This window comes from Cygnus olor, chromosome 16 (assembly GCF_009769625.2).
Source record: "Cygnus olor isolate bCygOlo1 chromosome 16, bCygOlo1.pri.v2, whole genome shotgun sequence".
In the NCBI taxonomy this organism is placed as follows: Eukaryota; Metazoa; Chordata; class Aves; order Anseriformes; family Anatidae; genus Cygnus; species Cygnus olor.
The window spans coordinates 8,619,548-8,642,018 of NC_049184.1; the positions used below are offsets into that span (position 1 = coordinate 8,619,548).

General features: G+C 36.9%; 1 long non-coding RNA gene across 1 annotated transcript in view; it reads right to left on the reverse strand.

Annotated features, from left to right (window-relative positions):
• LOC121079070 overlaps positions 1-9,721 on the reverse strand; it is a 68,345-nt gene extending 58,624 nt beyond the window's left edge. The window contains exons 1-2 of the long non-coding RNA XR_005824854.1: positions 9,597-9,721; positions 8,300-8,404 (exon numbers count right to left, since the gene is read on the reverse strand). This is a non-coding gene — a long non-coding RNA (uncharacterized LOC121079070). The remainder of the gene's footprint in view (positions 1-8,299; positions 8,405-9,596) is intronic.
• Positions 9,722-22,471: the final 12,750 nt, after the last annotated feature.

The following is a 22,471-nucleotide window of genomic DNA, read 5'->3' on the forward strand; positions in this document are numbered from 1 at the left end:
GTAAAGTATATGGTGTGTACAAGACCCCTGAGAATGGGGCCAAAACTAGTACCATGATGGAAGAGCAGAAATCCAGACAATGAGGAAATAATAAGGACATGAATGAGTCTTAAATCCTGCCCTTAAGAATCATATTCCTGTCTTTCATGCTCTCTGCCTGCTCAAGATCCTCTGTCCAAAACTATCCCTAACATTTTTTTTTGTAAATGAGAGAGGGCTTAAGTTCTTTTATTTATTATTATCATTATTTTAAACTTGATAACAGCATCAATGCACACTCAGGCAGAGATGGGGATCCAGGTTTAACTCCCTCCCTCTGGAAAGTGCCATTGGGGCCAGTCAGTAAATGACTTGGAAAGAAAGGGTAGTTTTCATCATAGGTTTCACTTGACTAATAAAGGGGGAGATGGGGATGGGAGGTTGTTGAAAAAGAAATTGTGGTTTCCTTGCTATCTGGGGGAATGATTCCAAAGAATGATTCTACATTTCACAGTAAAGAGCCACTGAATAAAACACAGTTCTTGGAAGAGTGACCCAAACCCTCAGAAGGTCTTTTTCCAAGGTGTGTACACTGCCTCTGAAACTCCTTGTAGGTTTCCTTCTGGTGTTGTAAATCCCCATTTTATTTATTTATTTATTTATTTTCTGCAGAGTAGCACAGCTTCAGCAGGAAAAACGGAAATTGTCCTTGTTCTGTGCAAAATAATGTAAAGTTTGAAGGAGGAGGATGTTCTTCCAGGGGGGAGCCCTGATGTATTTCAATCCCCTCTGTTAAAGCAGTTCAGCTCAGGTCTGCTGCTTGCTAGGCAAGTACTGTAAGGAGGAATTATTATGTAAAAGACACCTGCCTACCTCCTCCTATGATGTAATAGAGGGCATATGCTGCTGGTGCATTTTCAAAGGGAGAATGTGGCAGTGTGAGATGCAAACATCTCCTGGAATGAGTCCCTCAAAGAGGGACCTGCTTACCAGAGACCAACATCACGCTCGGGTGTGAGGTGGATATTGGCCTGCTCATCCCTGTCAAAATGCACTTTTCTTCCCCTTGTATCAGTCTAGAATCAAACCCAAATGACAGGGTATGGAAAGGGACTGTAGTATAGATGTGCTCAGCAGCGCGGGACTTACCAGGACTTTGATGGCTGAATTCCCCATTTATCTGGACAAGGGCTGCACAGTGCTGATTTTCAGGAGTGCAAAGTATTTACAACTGACATATCTCAGCAGATCAAAGGAAGCTGTTACTGCTTAGCATTTCTGGCCTGTAATCTGCATTAATGTCTGTGCTCTTTCCAGATTTATCTTAAATGTTAATGAAAACACTGAATTTGCCCCAAAGCACTAGAAATTTGGAGAAGAAAGTGTGGGATGAAAGTTTCCAGCAATATCACTAGATCTCTTAATGCGGATACGAGGCAGGCAGGTGGTGGGTTACAAACCATAATGAACTGACACCTTTTCTTCACAGAAGGTGTCACAAAGGTACACCAAAGTGCTGCAGCTGAAACTATTTTAGATTGTAAAAGTGTAAATGAACTGGCAAAACCTTACAGCTGGGTGGATGCTACAGAAAGTGTTTATTTTTTAATGGGCAAGTATGAAGGTCTTGCCGCCCTTGCTTCTGCCATTAGCAGGTCACCTACCCGAACACACAAGGCAAGGCCAAGCCACCCCAACAGGTGACCCCAGCCCTAGCCACGGTGCCCACTGCCCTCTCCCTCCCTGCAAGCACTTGCTGTGGTACAAGGAGCACCGGGGCTGGGGTCTAACACACCAGCATGGTGTTTGACCTAGGAAAAATATCAAATATTCAAGTACCTGTTTCCGAGCATGGATTAAAAAAAAATAAATATATCGATTAAGAAACTCTAATGACAGGTATTCCACAAACAGGAATTAACACCTAATTTATCGTTTCTCATTATTTGGTCAGCTTTTAACACACTTTTAACATAACAGAGAGGATATGCAAGGATTCAACATGCGAGTCTGAGACCACAGTGTAATGTAATGTAAGGCAGATGCATGGCAGCTTTTACTGATTCTTGAGATCTAGGTGTGCAAAATACATCAGTGACAGACAAGGCATCAAGGACTGAGAAAAGAGAATTTCTTTTCAGCGGGAGGCATTCTCAGTGAAAATGAAAGCTGTTCTAGATGTGGTATTAGAGATACAGAGAAACTGTAAATTGAGTATTTCGATACCTATCCACCCCTAATTTTAAGCAGTTTTAAAAAATGAAATAAAGAAAAATGAAGGAAAGCTCTTTTGTTGTATTCAGAACAATCAAACACCAGGGGACTGGATGGCTTAGGGAACTGTTAATGGGATACAGAGTATTTCAAGGTCACTGGTTCAACTCCAGCTCAGGTTAGTAGTAATTGGAAGTTATTACTACTTGATGGCTGTTCAGTAGTTTAAGTGACATGGGTTGGTGGTCTTAATGTAACATCTTCTGAACACCTGTCTATACCACACACACACAAAAGGAGTCGTTACTGATGTCAATTTAGTAGTTTTCATCGGGGATAAATTTAAAGATAAAACATAAAATAAATCAAAATAATTTATAAACAATACATGTCACATCCTCTTTCAGATATGTCATCTGTACGTCAGAGATGACATTAACCTACAAGGACATAAAGGGGATTAGGCACTAACCAAGAGACTTTCTCTTCTTTTGGGTATTATGAGGATCCTGGAGGCAACTGCACTAGAAATGCCTTATTATAAATCAAGGTTGGAACTTATAATGGTAATTAATGAATTAGATCTTACATTGGTCAGTCCAGTCACAGATATGCTAACCTTTTAAGTGCAAGGCAAAACTGCATTCATGACCGTATGAAAGTATGAATGATTACTCTGTGATAATTCAGGGAAAACTGTTGTGCAGTGTGTTTGGGATTTATGATAATTCAGCAATAACAACAGACATTAGGCTAAACAGTATGCTTTGAATTTTGTTCACTATATTATCACAAAAATCTCAGATAGAGATGTGTAGTCCATAAAACCTAAATAATGGATTTCATTGATTCTGAAACGCTTTTGATTCCCCCTGAAAATCTTTTTGTCTCTTTCTGGTTTTATGATTCTGCTTTTATAGATTGAACTTATTGAAACTTTGAACATGTTCAACCATATGTAAAGCCAAAATAGTTACTCCCATATATTTTTAATTTGTATTAATCATGTATTAATTTATTTAATCAGAGTTATTGCTGAAAAAAAAAAGATTACTTTCTTCAGGATAGGGTTCTGAATGGACAGAGTATTTCACATCATCTACTGAAAACTCATTCAAGTGGGTAGTGTTTACTATTCCCTTCACATAGAATTATTCCTCTCAGTATTAATCAGACAAATTTTCAAAGGAGTAGTCATGAAATTAGAATGTCTCCATGCCCATTCTGATATACGTTGCTCAGTAAACATATATCTTTAGATATACATTTACCAAGCAACTGAATTTTAGCAGAGTGACATAGTTGTATGCAGGAGTCCAGCAATCCAAACAGATATTTTCTTGATGGAGAACTCATTGCTATGCAACATATTTTTAGTTTTGTTTTTAGCATGCTTTGGGTGAAAAAAAAAAACTGGAGGTAGACTATTACAAGCTAGGTTTTGGATATGTCAATGACTCAGGGCTATAAATAAAAATATGAGGCACCATTTCACTGCCTCATGCTGCATTACTTACATAAAAAGAAAACATCTTTGCAAAGTCATGACAAGTAACACCAACCTAGTACCCCAACAACTATCAGTGAGAAAACTTCCCTCAGAGCACAAGAGTAAAGGGTTCATTCATCAAGAATTGAAAAATTAGAAACTTATGGTGTTCAAGGGATAAGAACTCTGCTAAGACAATAACCCACATTCAAATCACAGGTGGAATAAATCCTGAATCCACATTAACAATATTTCCTGTGTTCTGTAATGTCCTATGCTTCTTGGTCTTAACAAAGGTAGCTGGGAATTCTTAGATTTCCATTTGTAGGATTTTCAAGTCAAATTTTTGACTTGAAAGAGCCTAAACTAATCCACAGGGTGGTATCACTAATACTAGTTTCTACCATGTCAAACTTTTAAACAAAAGATTTGTATCTCATCTTCTGAATGCACATCTCGACCACCTTTGGACCCCTCAAGACTACTGAAAAAACGTGCATTCTTAACCCAGTACAAAAGTCTTGTGTGGCCCGAGACATACTGCAGTAAGTACAAGTGAAACAACTCAGAAGGTGTATTTATCAGTTTGAAAACAGAATAAAATCTTTTTTTTTTTCTTTTTTTTTTCTTTTTTCCTGCTTATGTACACGGCCCTTTTTTAGCAGTGAAGTCCTAGTGCGACCTGTGGGATCATTCATATGATCAAGAGCTTGCAGGATCAGGTCCAAAACCATTCCACTTTTGCAACACAGCCCTATATCATGTAGACATTTTTATCAAAACGTATTTCTACTATTTATGTGTTTATAAATGCATCACATGCTTTTATAACTTACATTTAACAATCAAATAGCTGATGCAACTGTTTTTTCCCCTTCACTCCTGTATTTTGAAATATTATTTCACTACTAATTTTTGTCCTCCTCTGCCTCCTCCTTTCTCTCTCACTTTTTATTTTTGTTGGTGACCACAACTGTAGTTTCAGTAAATAAAGCTAGTGCTTGATAATGTGGAACGGCCAGGAGCTTAACTCTGCCCTTGGAGATCGCTTACATCAAACCAGCGATCAAAAAGTGGTGCAGATAAAATTTGTCATCAGGGATTTCCTACAAAAGAATTACAGTGGAGAAATAGCCTGATCGATACTATGGATTTTCACTGCAGGGGCTGATAGTCCAATTGCTGTGAAACACTCACACAGATAAAAGGGCATGGCTGCCACTTTGTTACAGACTGCTGACTCAGCGCAAAGCCTGTCAGGTATTTATAGGCCAAAGTGATACAGAATTATCACCTTGCAGTGCCCAGCTCTTGTTAGTTCTAAGATTGCCTCCCTTTATGGGATTGCTAAATGCAGGTGAATGGAAAAATGATGGCTAACAGCTGTCAAAATGCAACAGAATGAAGTACTTAAATCTTTTTTTATCCATTAAAAGGGTAACAACCAAACATATATCATAGTGCAGACGCTGTAATGATATTTGGGGCCAGTAAACTAGGGGTTATAAACAACGTACATCTGATCAAAATGGTAAGGAAAATACAAAAGGGAAGAAAAAGCAATAATAAAAATTCTTCTTGTTACTCTACAATATGTGGCCTGGCATTTACTTTAATGCTTTCTGCAGGGATATCCGAACTCCTCTTTAAGGCTGCTAGGACCAGGCTTACACCTCCATAGATGCTGGGATAATTTTATACCTCATATACTGCAGAGGAAACTACTTTAAGAAGTCATTGGGATGGCTCCAGGAACTCTACTGCATTGTTCTAAGCCAGTATTTTAGACTCACAGCAAGACAAAATGCTGATAGGTACCTAATATTAACCAACAGCATTAAAGGCTCATTGACTTCAAGGACCGTTTCACACACAGACACTTACAGGACCAGACCACGATGAAGGCAAAAGAAATACACTCATCTTTTGTCCAACAGGTAGCATAAAGCATCTCTGTCCCGGTATACAGTGCATGATTGACTGTTCTCAGCTGCAAGTTATTTCACAGCTGGTACTGGCCTGAATGCATTCCTTAGTAGCTACAACTCTGTAGGAGAAGATACTCCCTTTCCTATTACCACTCTGTGTAGTACAGCATGCATTTATTTTTGGAGATCACGTACAATGAGTAATTGGTTTTGACTGCATAAGGATATTTGGAAGATCATACTAAGTTGAAGATCCCAGTAATACAAAAAGAGACAGGATGCTCGATTCAGAGGATCTGCACAGACTGCCATATCCATAGCCTCCCAGGTGTTTTTCATCCTTGAGCTGGTGACTCCACAAGAGGTGTTTGCAGCTTAAAACCAGTGTGAGAAGTCATTTTAATGTATTTTTACATACACCTTCTTAGCAGGGACAGTACTAAAATTGGGTGTTACTACCTACTATTTTTATACTGTAACAGTACCGAAAAGCATATATCAGGAGTCTGTTTTGTTAGATAATGAATAACCTCATAGTCCATCTCCCAGAAAACTTAGTTTCCAGTTAAATCATTTTTTTCTAACATTGCCTTGCAAAAACTTGACATCCTCAGCATATCACTTACTCTTCTATCACCACATTCATCATTTTGAGAATATTTCTTTTACTTGTAAAAACAAGATGGGTCTTAGTGTGCAAACAAACTGAAGTTTACCCTTTTAATATTCTTGGAATATGAATAGATTTAAATAGATGCAGAGAAGTGAACACTATTTTGTGTGTGTGTGTGGGGAGGGATGAGGCATTTGATTTTTATAACTTGGGCCCATTTTCAGTTATACAAAGCTTCATGTTTGGCTACGTCAATACAGCCAAATTGTATTTGTTATTAAAGTAACACAAATCCAGATCTTGCTTATTCCTAAAATAAGACTAGAGGGGCACCTGGCCCAACAAGAGCTGAGGAGTGACATGGAGAAAAATGAAACAAACTGGTTGAGAAGCTGCATATGGATTCTTCTCACCTGAAAGACACCCAGGCATCTAGACATCCTCAGCTTCTGATAGATGATAGAAAGGTGCATGAAAGGGAGGAAGCCCTGGACTGTATTTAGGACAGCTAGGATGAAGTATGGATATATCTGTATCTCTTCTCATCCTCTGCCTCGAGAGGAAGCCTAAAAGGCCCTGTTAGGTGAGACGAGTCATCCCAACTCCTTGGAAGAGGCTAATAGATCCACCACAAATAATGCTTTGAAGACCTAATTTTGTTGGATTCTTCCCCATCAATACTGGTTTTAAAACTATCTTAGGTGTTTTGGAGAAACACAAACAGGAGGATTAAAAGGCTGAATTTTTTAAATGTCTTGAGAAGGTCATGGCCAGGAGTAGCTGAAATTCAACAGAGTTTATGTACCTAATGCTTTAGACTTCATTTAATAGCAGAGCTTTAAACTCAAGGAAGAAATACTGCACAAAGACCAAGAACTATAATACCCAAAATAGCACAAAGAACCTGGATTTGCATATTTTGAGGAGTTTTCAGTATATTTAACCATATGGTTAAATAGAAAAGCAGAAGCTTTGTAGTGAAAATGCACAAAGTTCAAATTAAAAAAAAACATATAATGGAAAGTATTAACTTAGATAACTATTTGATTGCCTGTAAGAAATGTTGCAGGTTTATAAATCAAAATCTTTCCTAACCAGATGAGAAGCCACACCTTTCTCCATGCTCCATAGGGAAATTACCGTAGTACTTGTCTGAACTGCCTGGTGCTGGTAGAATCATAGCTGCTCTCATCACAGCGTAGTTGGATGGAAGTTTACTGTCACTAGCAATAAGCAGTAGATAAAAGGATGGGGGGGGGGAGGTTTAAGAAAACAAAAGGGAAAAATAGAAGCTAAAAAATTCACCAGAGGTGAAAAAAAGGGGAAAAAAAAGGAAGATATACATAAACTAGTTGTTTTTGTCTTTCTAGTTGCTATGATGTGCACAAAGGAAATAGACTGAATAAAATCACATCTCAGGAACACCAACATAAATTCCCCCTTGCTTTGACAAGTACGTAATTTTGTGCAGTGATGCTCTTCACGTCTGGAGAGTTATGAGGCAATTTCATTCCCATCTGACAAATTTACAAAGAAACATTAGAGAGAAGGGATTAGAAAAGCGAGAAATCTTTATAGACTTTTTCCTCAGGCTGTATTTCCTTCCATCTTTTGGCTCTTCCTTGAGGAATATGTATGAGTGACTCATTCTCTATGAACACCATAACCGAAACACTTAGCAGATAAGCATAACATGAAATGTGCTTTAAATCAACTAATTGTATTTACATTATCTGGGAGGGCTGATCCTGATTGGCTAAAGTTTGTAAAAATTTGCTATTGTGCATTTTCAAGATAACAATTTAAAACTGGGAAAAAAAAAAAGCTAAAATATTAGCTCCATAACTTTGCAGAAAAGTCAATGTCAGAAAAATAATTTGCACTTGCAAAGCACTGCTCAGCTTAGAGCTCTTATTGACCTTTTTGCCCTTATAATGGTCTAGTGAAGACCAACAGTATTTTTTCATCTTACATGTTGGGAAACTGAGGTAGATTAAATGAGCTCCTATGGTCATGGTGAAAATAAATGTCACCAAAAAAAAAAAACAGGACAGGAGGAAGCTAGGCTGAACTCACCCTTCTGTGTTGCAGAGAGCTGGTCCATTCACATCAAGCTCTGCAGCTCCAGCGAACGTCTGCTCCACACAAACCACTTGCTGGCACACGTCGATAGACTTTATTCTACCAAAAAACCAAAAAACAAAAAACAAAAACAAATGGAAGGATGAAACCAAGAAAGAGCAAAATGTTGTCTTGCCAACATCCCTGAATGTCCTGCCAGGGAATTCCTTGGTTTTGTGGCTGCACCATAACGGCTTCTTTCCACCAAAAACAAAAAGGCTAGTTTAGCCTTCTCTTCACTGACAGTGGACTATTCTGGGACATATTATTCTAGAAATGAATGATACCAAGAAACATTGTAAAGGCTTTGCTTTCTCCTACAAGATTTAAAAAATGCAGACAGTCATTGCTCGTTTTAGTTATACTGCTGAACATATCTAAGCAGAGCTGATATATGGTTACTACAGGGTATAGTATTTTATGTTCTATGAGTAATCAGCATAATTTTCTTTTTCTTTTTTTTTTTTCCTTTTTTTTTTCCTTTTTTTTTTTTTTTAATATCAAAATGTTGACACCTTTTGTTTATACTAAGTGATTATTGGTGTAACATCAAGGAACTAAAAGCCTGGGCCCTGCTAGTCCAGATCTTTTGTTTCTGTGCAGTTTTGTATGGGTCCCCTTTTAAGGTCATTTCAAGTGCTGGATGATGGTACTTCCCTCCTCCTTTTATTAATGAAAATTATATGATGGTGCTCGGAAGTTCCAAAACATATTCCTTTCTTGGCACAAAGATGAAATATAATAAAATGCAGATGCTTTCTGATACAGAACACAGATGAAAATGTTTTATAACCACGACTTATGGAGCAGAGGAAAGCACAGGGGACACAGTTCCTAGGGCTCTGGTTGAAAGCCCCAAAGCAATCACTGCAATATCTGTAATACGACAGAAGAAAGTCGGGGGAGGGGTATTTATTATCTTTTTCATGGGACCCAGGTGGACCTCCTGGCAGCCATGTTTATGACTCAGGATCCATTTTAAAATAGTGAACCATAATAAATGGAAACTCAGATGTGTAACCGTGCTGGATTTTAGCATGTTTCAAGTTTTATTGTCTCTGCATTTGCAATCATTTTGCACAGAGCACACCATTTCTTGAAGGTTTTTGACTATGCTGTTTCAATCTTTGTGTTTACTTCACTTGACATGTCCCCTTCCTCTCCTGATGTTTCAAAAATGATGGAGACTGGATAACAAATTCTGCGATTTTTGTTCCAGTTAAGGAGTTAAAGTAGGATTTGAAAGCATTACCTCCCTTTCTAATTAATAGACAACAGAGGAAGCACTTCCTATGCAGTTCTTAGTCAGAAATGTTGGAAGCCGATGACCTTCAGTGGTTCCTGAAAGTCTGCTTCCTCCGTATTTCCTAGGAATCTTGGGAAATAATTACAAGAAACAGGTGATTTTGGCTCTGTCTTTAAAAAGAGAGATTAATATTTTACTTCTTTGGACAAAATATTCTCTTTGTGTTTCAGATAGACATAGAAGTACAAATGTTTGCTATCCCCTGCCCTTGATGCACAGTTTAGATGCTCCTTTTCTCCAAACCAAATAAAAATTGGTCACATGTCCTTTAAACTTTTGGAGAATTATCAGAATTACCAGAAGTCATTATACAGTGGGACTGTCTCTTCAGTATTGGTTAAACACATTGAAAATGGATCCTGGAAGTAATACCCCAAAAAAAGAGGTGGATCTAAACCAAAAAGCTTGTATTTTCATGTGTGTGTAACCTTTCAGCAGTTCAATGACATTTGTATAAAGGATTTTTGGTTCCAGTCTGTTGTTAATAGAAATGGAAACTCTAAGCTCAGCTCAAGGTCTAAACTTCACATAGTTAAGCAATTGTTTAGATCACAGCTTATGTCTGGTTGTGCAGCCTGCTCAGATGTGGTCCAAGGACTATGACTGCTTATAAGAACATTTTCTTTGTGCAAGAGAGAAAAATCTTATGAGAAAAGATATCATTACTAATATTTCTAAAGCGTTCAGACAAGAAGATGACCACAAGTACAGTTAGTTTCAAAATATTTTGGCATTTTTGGCTTCCGCCCAATCCAGAAATCACAAGTATGAAAAAAATACAAAAATGTAGTTAACATAAATGTTATTCTAACCAAATTGGTCCTATTATCAGCAAGAAATAATTTAACTGACTCACTTCCCTGAGCACTTTCTCCAAAAGCCTGAACAATTACACAATGACACCTGCTCTTGGTTCATAACGGAACCGAGAGCATGAAAATATGGGCCAAAGGTGTACAGCATCTGGGGGAACTGAGGGGTTGTTCTAAAGCTGTGCTTAGGGGAGCATAAAGCCACATTTCCCCACCTTTCCCTTTGGCTGCACTCAAAGACACGGAATATGGTGTAGCCCTATATTTTCACTGTTTGGAACAGTTTATGGTCCCGTTACTCTGCAGCTCACAATGTAAGACTTCACACTGGAGAGCTCTCCACTCAATCCTACAGAAGACATTCCAAAACAGGATAGTTCACACCTTAGTTTGCACAACAGTTTTAACAACTTCAAGAATTTCCTCTGAAAACATATAAATCCCTTCTAAATATTTTAGGTACAGTTATCAAAAAGTGCATCTCTGTGGAGAAGGTTTTTGTAAGTGCTGCTGTACTTAACAAGTTTGAATAATTCCTATGACTGCATCAGTTGAGTTGGCTGATAGCTGGGTGCATGCGAGATGTCTTAAACAGATACTTTAATATATAACTACCTTTTTCATTAGCACTAATGGGTGGCTAATCTTTTTGAAAACTTAATGCATACCTAGCTCTCTTTGAAACAGAGTAGATTGAACTGAAGAAGGTGAAAGTCTATTTTAAAAACACTTGAAAAGATGCAAGAAAATAACTTTTTTTTTTTTCTTTTCTCTATGTGTGAGACATCTAAGCCTAACCAATTTCATTATAAAGGTAGTGGAAATCAAAAAATAATATTTGAATTATTTTGATCATGATAATCCCAATTGTTTTGAAAGTAAATTGTATTTGAAAGTCTCTCCAGAATGTACTTACAAATTCATAGGAATGTCATTAAAATACAGCATTAATTAACATCCACTTTTATAAAGTGCTTCTAATATTGTGTAAACAAGGAAGAGTTGAAAAGCTTATTTTTAACTTGTATCTGCATATGCAGTGTGATCATAGTGAGTTACAAAAATATCCAAATAGCACTGGGAAATGAATTTTCACAGTTTGTTTCTGGTTGAAGACACACCAAAGTACCTGTCTTTAATTTGAGTAGCTGTGAACAAAAGGTACTTGCCAGCTTGCTTAGCATCGTATTTATATGCTCATGTCAGTTCAGCCATGGGTGGAATACTGATGTGTCAATATTTGTTAGCCAAAATGATAATAAGTAACTGACTTGAAATAACTTAAAACAATCAGAAGCAATTGTGCAGCAGTGTATCAGGTTAAATCTGACCATGCCATATTTTATCTCTTCAAAAATAAAGCCAACTGGAAGGCATACTATGTAGTTCATGTTCAACATACGAGAATTTGCTACAGGACTCTGGACTCTGAGGCAAGACGTGTTTAACCACCAGCTAGACTTCCACAGCCTGCATTAACATCACGGAGCGAGGGAGGGCTCAGGTAGAACTGTCTGGGGACAGACAAGCAAGATGTATGTCTCCAGCCTAGTTTTAAGTTTAGAAGGGAGAACCAACATCAAAATTCCTCAAACTTCTGTTTTTCTGTTTGAAATCATAATGATTAGGACTTATTTAGGAGTTTCATAAGTAAAGACACAAAACCGGTAGAAAGGCATCTAATGGTTAAGAATAGGTGATGGTTAGTTACGTTCATGTTGGTTTTACTGGTTACATCTTGCTTTCAGTATCTGAAATCTAATCCAATATTTTCTGAAATAAATGTTATTTGTTCTACTATCAAATTAATCTGGCATTGGAAGCAAAGTGTGTTGAAGGATTTAGGGGAAAACAAAGAAACGTAGAATGACTTAGAGAAAGAAACTCCTTCCCCTCTCCTTTATCTTGTTATATATCATTTTTGAATTCAGCTCTCTCTTGTATTCCAGATGACTTCTATGGGATTACATTCCATGTGTGCAGAGCTTGGTCTAGCATCACATTAGACACATAATCATTTTGTATACATCACCAGGCTAAAATTATTGAAAGAAAAACAAAATTTACCCTATGACTATCGCAAGATACTCTGCGTTTCATTACTCAGTAGTGGGGAGCAGTTGTACCTATTGGAATACATCCAGGAATTGTCACAGAAACCTATTTGCCAAGATCCCGAACGACACCGAATTTTGTCTTTTGGGCTCAGCTGAGTTCATGCAGGGGCTCTTAATATATATCTCTGAAGCTCTGTAGATACAAAGAAGGCCTCCCTATATTTCCCTCCTTACACAGAAGTCACAATCACATCCTGAGTTATATTGATACAGAAAGGAAGGGAATACTGAAGGATCAAGATAGCTGGCATCCCAGACTTAAGGTCTTCAGTACAGAAGACCCACACCAGCTCAAAGCTTTGGGCTGCAAAATAATTATCAATAGCAAGCATTAATAAATTGAAAGAGCAGCAAACTGTTAGGTACTACAAGGACAAAACAGTTCAGCGCAGTGCATGATTCTTGAATCGTGTAACAACAGGGGACTTATTAGGGGAATTTTTTACCCTTAAGACATATTTTGCTTTAAAATTAACATTTTTTTTTGTTTTCCCCCCTCTTGTTCTTTAAGAAAATCCTTGAACTGGTCAATTACAAGACTTCCCAGAAACAGTTATTCATGCCCACATATACCTATTACAGTGGTAATAGTAATAATGTGATGGTTGAGGTGCTCCAAAGGTATAATAAATATGTAATTTGTAGGTGAAGGCAATACTTTTTGTTAGATCAACTGATTATAGAGGAAGAAGACAAACTTTCAGAAAGACAAACCCTTCTTCAGACTTCAAATGTAATAGCCATCTTGAAGACACTATTATAAAAGCTTGATATGATGCTTTAAAGCAATGCTCATTCCTCAGATCACTCCTTGGACTTCTTCAGAAGCTGCAAGTCTTCAAAAGTGATCCAGGAAATGCTAAAGTGCTCTGTACTTTTCAAAGGCTAAAAAAATCTTCCTGTTGCGAAAGAACAATAGAAAATGATTTTGCTTCTTTTTTTTTTTTTTGCTGAACGCCTTCCAAGTTACATGTTTGGATGATTATCCTTCTCCATTTTAAAGGGTAATGTTTACTGAGCATTTACAAAGAAATAGCAGTCTGCTGAGAGCTAGGTTTGCTTTCGTGAAATGTTCAAATAACTAGTATCAAGAAATGTTCAAATAATTAATGTCAAGAAGAACGGCTCACAAATATATTAGAAGTTTAACATTTGTGAGTGGTCCTGAACAGTGTCTGAGATGTAGCACAGGAATTTATAGGTGGAAGGAAGAATGCTTAGCATTTCTCTGCTTCTGAGCAAGACTCGTCCCTACAGTAAGAAAATTCCTCTCAATTCTGTGTGGTTGTTCTAGACCCTACAGATTGCACAGTGCAGGAGTGCATTAGTGCTGGTTTCCGCCATGCAGATTCCTGATGCTGAAAGTGTGACAGAAGCCATTTGGCAGCACCGTGTCACTGAAGAATATCTGTGTGCAGACAGAAACTCCTGTGCATTAGTTAAATCAGCTTTAGGTATCTTTTGTTTCACCAGGAAAGCACAAAATTTATTTACCCCGAGCTCATGTCCTAAAAATTGGTATGTCTGTGAGGAATGCTAGATGAACTGAAACCTTCAGTGTGCTGAGGACAGTATAATCCATACATGAAATAGTCTGACCTTGAATTTTACATTCTTCTCCATCTCTCTAATTTTCCTGCACCATATTTTCTTATCTCTAAGCCAGGGTAGAGTGCATGGCTGCCAGTTTAGACTTGTGGGTTTCTCACTAGTGGTCTTTCCGTGTAACCTCTGGACAAGCCACTTGCTCTTCTCAACCCTCAGTTTATCTCATCTATCGGTGAGCATGCTAATGCTTGCTTACCCCACAGAGGAGTCACAAAGTTAGTTCATGTATAAAGAGATCCAAAAATGGGAAATATAAAGGAAATACAAAGTGATACCACGTTTCTCATTTAAAATGAGTGGGTGACAAATTGCTCATCAGATTGTACAATTTGGGTTGCTCTTACTTGCTTGCTAATTAACCAGTCTGACATTATGTTTCCTCCCTCTTGCATACACCCTGCCTCTGAACTAATCAGGGTTCAATGACAGCATCACTTATCCCAGGACACATTCCAATAATTAAGGTTTGGAGGACATCTTGCAAACTCCATCATATACCAATACGATTTTCTCTCCCTCTACTGCTGCGTATCTGACATGTGACAAGACAAAGCCCTGCTCTCATATACATAACAGCAGGATGCTTTCCCACCTTTTAATGGCTGACTGAATTTCTTCCCCAGCAACTCTGACAGTATGAAAGTGCACTGTAAAAATCACCGTGTCTCAAAAAGTGAAACCTTACAGTCTCTGGACTTAAGAACAAAAAAAGCATGTTCTTATAAGCTGCATCTATTGCTAAATACTCTTACCTAGATTTTTTTAGTGCAGGAATGTATGATCCCATATAAGCTATGTTTTACTGCCTACACTCTTTTCCTTACCACTATATTGCTTCATTTGACTTCCATGAATAAAAGCCCATTTTGGCTTTGTGTAGGAAAGAAAGCACAGGCAGGGGCATCTCATACTTGCTTGGAGAGGGGAGATAAGCCAATATGAATTCCTGCTACTTGATTTCTTTTTAAATCTTCGTATGCAGAAGCAACAAAAAATTGAATGCTGGGATTTCCACTGCTGCATGCCCAGATTATCTTCATTAACACGAACAGAATGACTCTGTATTTCCCCACTTGTAACTGGCTACCTCTCTGGTTTTGGTAGCTCTGATTTAATTCAGCCTTGTAAACCAACTGAGTCAGATTGTCCCAGGTCTGTAGAGACTGAACTTGGGCATAAGTTGGTCATTCCTTCCCCAGATGCTTTCTCCCCTTTGCTTTATCTGCTTATAGAAGCTGACATGTGAGCCAACAAATAGTCAGAAGCATGAGCCCCTATTTAAGCTGAAAGTTTAAACCTAGCAAGAGCAGTTTGGTCCCAGGAGTTAAGTATGAAAATATATAAAAAAAAGAAGAACAAAGAAAAAACAACAACAAAATAACTGGATTCTATCTGCATAGGAAACTTCAGAAATGTAAATTATTTTACAGAGGAGATTTAAATTTGCAATTTTAGCTAATTGTACTTTGCCTTCCTGAGAGTATCAGTTTGAAAGCAGCTACAAATACCTTTCTCAGTGAAGCTTAAATGTCCCAGTGATCAGCTCTCTGGAAAAGCAGATAGAGAGATCATTTATTTTCTCTTGGTGCATGATTCTGAAGCACTACTTTCATCAGTAACAGAAATAACAGTGAAATTCTGGCTTTGATCCCATCAAAAGCATGTTTTGCCATTGTTTCAAAGTATTCACAATTTTGACTGTAGTACAATTAAGTAAAATAATAGCCACCCCCCCAACAAAACAAAACAAAACAAAGCAAAACAAACAAAAGTACCCCACACACCTCTGTGGGTAACTTTAGAACTAGTAGTAAATAATCCAATAATATTTTATGTTTTTTCTCCTGCTTTGGCAGGACTGATTTCTGAGCATGTATTTCAGATTCTTAGCCAATAACCTTGTGCTGGTTCATAAAAATATAAGGATTTTCTTTACCTGTCTCATCTGAATGAGAATCTTACAGGTCTTCCAACCTAAATGATTCTACAATTCTTGACAGAGTAAGCTTTATATCCATGTGAACTGGAAGAATACAAGAGTAGCCTAGCAGTGTATATGGTTATTTGCCATAGGAAAGGATCAAATGTACCAACTTCTGACATGTAATATGGGTATATCAATAGGACTCGGTCAATAAGTGCCTTATATTTACAAGAACAGTACGCATTCAAGCTGCTGAGTCACAAAATGAAGATAACTGAGTCAGAAGAGTATTAATTTTGTGATCAGTCATATACTCATGATACCTATAGTCTCAGGAATACTGCAGAAACATGCACAGTCACAATCTTTGCCTTCACTCATCTACTTTTTGTAGTACCTACTGTTACAATATGTGGCATAATCAAATACTTATTATCTGGCAAAATAGTCATGAATAGCATTATGATCACATCTTGTATGGTTACATTGTGCACAACTGTGTAGTGGTGAGCACAAAAGACATTGCCTTGCACCAAAATACTAGGCAGAGCATCTGCAAATGTCTGTGGAATCGGTAGAACTTTGTAAATGTTATGTTGCAATGAGAGCAATGCTTTACTTGGTAGGCTGCCACTACTTCCAACATTATATTTCATATTCTCACCACAGAAATCAGGAAAAAGAGTATTTCCTACACATAGAAAATCATTGTGAGGGACAGTTCTTTAGGTAGTATGAATCAACATACTATAATAGACTTATGCAATATTATGTTACATCTCATATTATTATATCTATGTAGCTTCCACCAGACACTTGAAATAAAATTGTAATTATAAAAAATGCAAGATACAAAAAATAATAAAAAGATAATTTTGTGCCCCTAAGTTCTCCTCATTTAATTTAACATGATAGGCAGAAGACTGGAGTAAGAAGCGGAGTTGTAGGAACCTGAACAGAGCTCCCCAAAGACACAAAGACAACAGGAAATTAGCCGAGGTCTAGTGGCATACCCAGCACTGCCACAGCCCTGAGTACACTGCTACCAGCTCCAGTCTGAATCTAGAGTAATTTCTTCTTTGCTCTCTTTTGCGTTATCAGGTACTTGCTTTTTTTTGGTCCAAAAAAATGTGCTACAAAACCTCTGTTTCATATATAACTTTCAAGGGCACTTGCATAAAATGTACAAAAAGCACATTTTTGTTGATGGAATGGCCTTTTGCTAATGAGGTAATTAGTGATATTACAGCAGGAAAAAAGGGGGGGATTTCTTTCTCCTTTTCTCCCTTTTTGCAAACCCAGTGAAGTGGCAAATTTTGTCGCATTTGCTGTATGTGCACAATATTTCAACCAGCTCCACAAAGTAATGTGTTTTTTGAGTAGCTACTGTATTTGCTGAAACTAAGTTATAATAATTTGATGACTAGGAACAAGATTAATTCAATGAACTACGATTCTCATGACAATTGCAAAATACAGTAGGGGACAGAGCTAGTATGAATAGAAATGTTTAGGGCATCTTACTGCTTCATCAGTGAGTAGCCTGAGATGGAAAAATATCCAGCAAGGATATTAGGGGGTCATATCTCCTGAGATGCAGCAAGGTAATAAGTTAATTTCTCCATAAGAAAACCAGGAGCTGCAATGAAAACTATCATCAGAGGAAGCATGAATATATATACAAAAGAAGAATAAAAAAAACAGTGAAAGATGTAATTACATTAAATTATAGCAACTGCCATGTAAAAGTACCAATGAAAGTAACAAAAAGAATTGTCATTTCCTTTAGAAATGATGTTTGATAATATCGCAGAGCCTTCACATCTCCTCACACATGGAGATGTGCCAGCTATCCAACATCTAAGAGGAAAACAAAGAGCCCCATTCCAGCCTCAGTTACAGCACAATTGGGAACAGCACTTGCCTTGTCAGTTAGGATGTGACAATCAAAACTAGAGCTCCTAACTGATCTTTGAAGAAGATTTTTTTTTCTATTAAAAGAGCTATAGTATCTAGCGCAAAGAGCCAATGACCTCTCTCATGCTCTCTCACAACATAAATAACCACCAGTAATACTAGAAAAAAATTATAAAATGGTTTGCAGAGTAACATTTTCATAAGGTATATATATATACATTTATAAAACCCAAATTTAGAGCAAGTATGCGATAAGCTCAGAGGTTATGTAAAGGCCTATTATTCACTGAGGATAAAGAAGTATTTTTCAGCTGCATGTACCAGAGAATTGGGATTTGGAGATCTATAAATAGCTCCCTGAAGTTGTGGAAGGAGAGAACTATGGCAGAAAAAAATAACTAATTATCAAAAGTAGAGGTGGTAAGAAAAAAATCTGTTCTCAGTCAGAATGAAATCTCTACTTTTTCTCCTGCCATTCTTTCATTAAAAGTTAATTTTTTTCATCAATCTTTCATTCCTTCACCCAAAAAATAAAAGAATACTTTCCCCAGATGATATGTTAGCTAGGTGTTTTGGCACCTGTTGGGATGTGGGATGCCATAGTTCGTGGTTCTCTGCATTGTGGTTTTACAAAGACATAATGTATGAGATCATTCCATTTCTTCTTTTGGAATAATTTTGTGCAAATATATGAACTAAACAATGTATGCTATGTTTCAGTTGGATATATAATTACAGGGATACAGAGCTTTACCCCAGCTCCTCAGTCAGAGATATCCATTCATCACAGCATATCTGTTTGGTGGGTGATTACAGCATTCGTCCTGGACGTGAGGAACGCTATGTCTGCTCTTAATAAGACCTCATATGTTAGCCTGTATCTTACTTTGACCAGACAATACTGGAGATGAAAAACTTTTCTCAACAAACCTTAAAAACATTACATTCCTATCTGTCATGGTATTTGCTAAAGTCAGAACAGTGAGATGACATTTGGTGTACTGAGCACTTACCCAGACTGTTATGCAGTTGGTTATATTTACAAAGAAACTATAACTATGGAGTATTAAGTATTTTTCAACACGAGGTTAAATGAAAGCTAGGATAAATTAATATAACTCACTTCAAATCAGAGCAATTGTGCCCGTTAATTCATGGCATGCTGCAGTGAGAATATGCTAACAACAGGATTAAGAGAGATGCCCATTCTTGTTTTGCTAGAGAAATAATGGAGCCTCTAATTTACTGATTCAAAACCAGTTTATTTTTCTTTAGAGAAGAATGCATTGGGTTGCACCTATCCACCAAATGTGAGAATATCTATTGTTAATTTACTTTTTATGTATTTTTATTGTAATGGCTGCTAGCAAAACTTAGGAAGAGTATATGGTCCCACACAAGCAGCTGTGAAAAGATCTCCTAGAATTCAGAAAAACTGCATTGTTAATAGACTACTCTTAGTGAAGAGAGAAAACACAGTGTCAATCATGCATGCTGACAGGGTGCAATTAACCCAGCATCAAATTGTAAAGAGATGGATGGGACCAGATGGTCCTGTTATCCTAACAAAGGATTATACAGCAAGTGTCCTTCGGAAGAAAGAGCATTTTTTAACACAGACCTTTGGAACAAAAAGGAAATTATGTGAACTAAAGAGACATTACAGAACATAGAAACCAACAAATGATGTTTTAAATATGAATTCCAATAGTTAATTATGTGCTTTCAATATAAATATATATTAATTTTTGATCATACTGACGTCTACTGAAATTTACCCAAGATGGTCTCAAGATATCGACGTCAGACAGAATCACTTGAAACAAAGTCAGCAAGGAATAATTGAAAACCATCGTTCTTGGTGTTCTTGAGAAAATGTTACATTGCTGATTTCCAGGATAAGGCAAAGGTTGGAAACAAACACAAAATGCTACAGAAACTAGCACAGAACTGTTAAATGTTAAAATACTAAATAATAATTAATGCTCAGATATAAAAATATATATTTGGATATATTGACATAATTATAGTAATACTTATGTTTCCAATATTTAAGGGAGATTTCTAGAGGTTCCCTAAGAAAGATTTAAAGCTTTTTAGCCTAAAAAATGTACAAAGGGGACTTAAAAAGGAAGCAAGATACAATACAATCTCTAATCACCTATTGGATCACTGAAGAAAATATGCTCCTCGGATTCCCTTACAAGTAACCTGTCTTCAGTCAACAGTATTGTATTTTCTATTCTTAAAATAAATTAGAATAAAACAACAACAAACAAACATGAGGAAGCCACACAGTAGTGCCTCAAGTAACCAGTTACACATGGCAGATTTGTGAACCTATGGTTTAGACAAGCACGGTGCCATTTCGGTATGTCTAAGAAACACAGAGTGCATCAGAGGTTAGAAACCAAACAGCTTCCTTCTTATTCCTGAACACTTATTATGTACACACTCAGAAAAAAAGCAAAGTCCCCGATCACTATGCAGGACTCCAAGTTTATGTGATCTACCCTATATATATATTAAATATTCTTTCATTGAGATGTCTTCCTTACTTTCACACCCAAGAACTGTTCTATTCCAGATGCACACGCATTTGCACACACAAAAACACATATATACACACACATATATATATATATGTATATGTATGTGTGTGTTTGTGTGTGTATATATATATATATATATATAGATATATATATATACACACATATATAAAAACATCAGGAAGCCAACCCAGCAGGGGGAATGCAAGCTTAACTATTGCTCCTGTAAGGCAGTGCAGCTACTTCTTCTATAAGAAATTTTTCTCAGAGATAGAGAGGGAAAATAAAATCTATTTTATCAGCTTAATGGAGTATAAAACATATTGAGTTTTGGCAAGCTCATGCAAGATTCCTTTGTAGAAGGCAATGTCTCTGATCTGCCCCACAGACACTTAGCCACTCACAGCAAGTCCATTTCCCTTTATAGTTGACCTGCTACAAGGTGTGCTGCACTGTGTTTGAATTTTTCTGGCAGAGGTGTGAAGAAGCTTGTATGATATTTCCCCGGGTTTTCTTGTTATGATTCTCCTCCTTTTCTAAATTCTACAAGATCTAGACTTGTGCAAGTGTCTTCAGATTGGCTTCCCTTTCCTTTCATGACATCACCTTGTACCAAGCCAAAGGAAATGTTTTACAGCATAGATCAACACAACCACAACTAAAATTATCCAGTCTGAAAAATATCAGCTCTCTTCCAACTAAGGAAAATATAAAAGATCTAATCAGCAGATAGAAGATAGCCATAGAAAATGCACATCAGCATACCTTAACGAAAGTAAAATAAATCTTGAAACTTTAATATCCCCCTTTGTTGGGCCTAAATAGGCCCCTTTGGAAAACTATTTTATTGTTTCTCATTAAATTAGAATTGTGCTGAGATGCCACTGTCTACCATTTCCTATTATTATTAATGTAAAAAATAAAAATAAAAGTCACTGCATATTCAGTATTTACCCAGTTAAAGCTAAAAGTAAAAAAAAAATAAATCTGTCATGTTTTTATTTAATTCATGCTAATTTGAAAACAAAGTTCTTAATTTTTTTTCCCCTCAGTTTGCATCTGCATTTAAAGATAGTAGTATTTTCTAATGATAATTAAGAACCTTTAATTTATTGGTTTATTATTTCTGTCCTACGTTAACTGCTCTTACAGAAACAGCTCAGAGATACCACATATGTGAACGTGCTTAATTCCTCTCTCATTAACCTCAGAAACACACAGTAATTTCTAGCCAACTCAGACCACAAGTCACTGGATTTTCTTTGCTTTTGAAGTTGTTAGTAAAACTAGTAGCTTACAGTACAATTACATGTCCCAGGTCTGCTGCTCACTGAAATTTCAGCTTTTGTGACCCTCTTGTGTTTAGCAATTATTATTATAAAGAGTAGCTTGTCTTGTATCATCATTTACATATTAGGGTATGTTCTATTAATGAATGTTAATATTTTTGTGTAGAGTTTGCTCAAGGCGGAATGCTTGAATTTGAAGCCACTATATTTATGAAGAAAACAGAAAGCAACAGAAATATACATATTGATAAGATGCAATTCTCCCAGTATATGTTGAATGCTCTTCTTAATAATGCAATATTAGGAATCCATGTTCTAATTTGCCTGAAGACTTTTTATTTGCTACCAAAACACAGTTACTGAAGATCTTCATTCTTTCTTTTTAGTTGTTTATTTATTTGTTTTCTTATTTAACATTCATTGAAGTGAGCATGGGCACAAAGTAGAGCTGGAGAAAGAGCATGGAGAAAGAGCAGAAAGCAATGATTCTTGTCCAACGGACAGTGGATCAAGCTGGGAGCAGGGAGCAACTTTTATAGCTGCTGTTTTCCTCCTTGATAGAAACTGTCTTTGGGGATTCCACCTCTTCTTTCATAATTCAATGT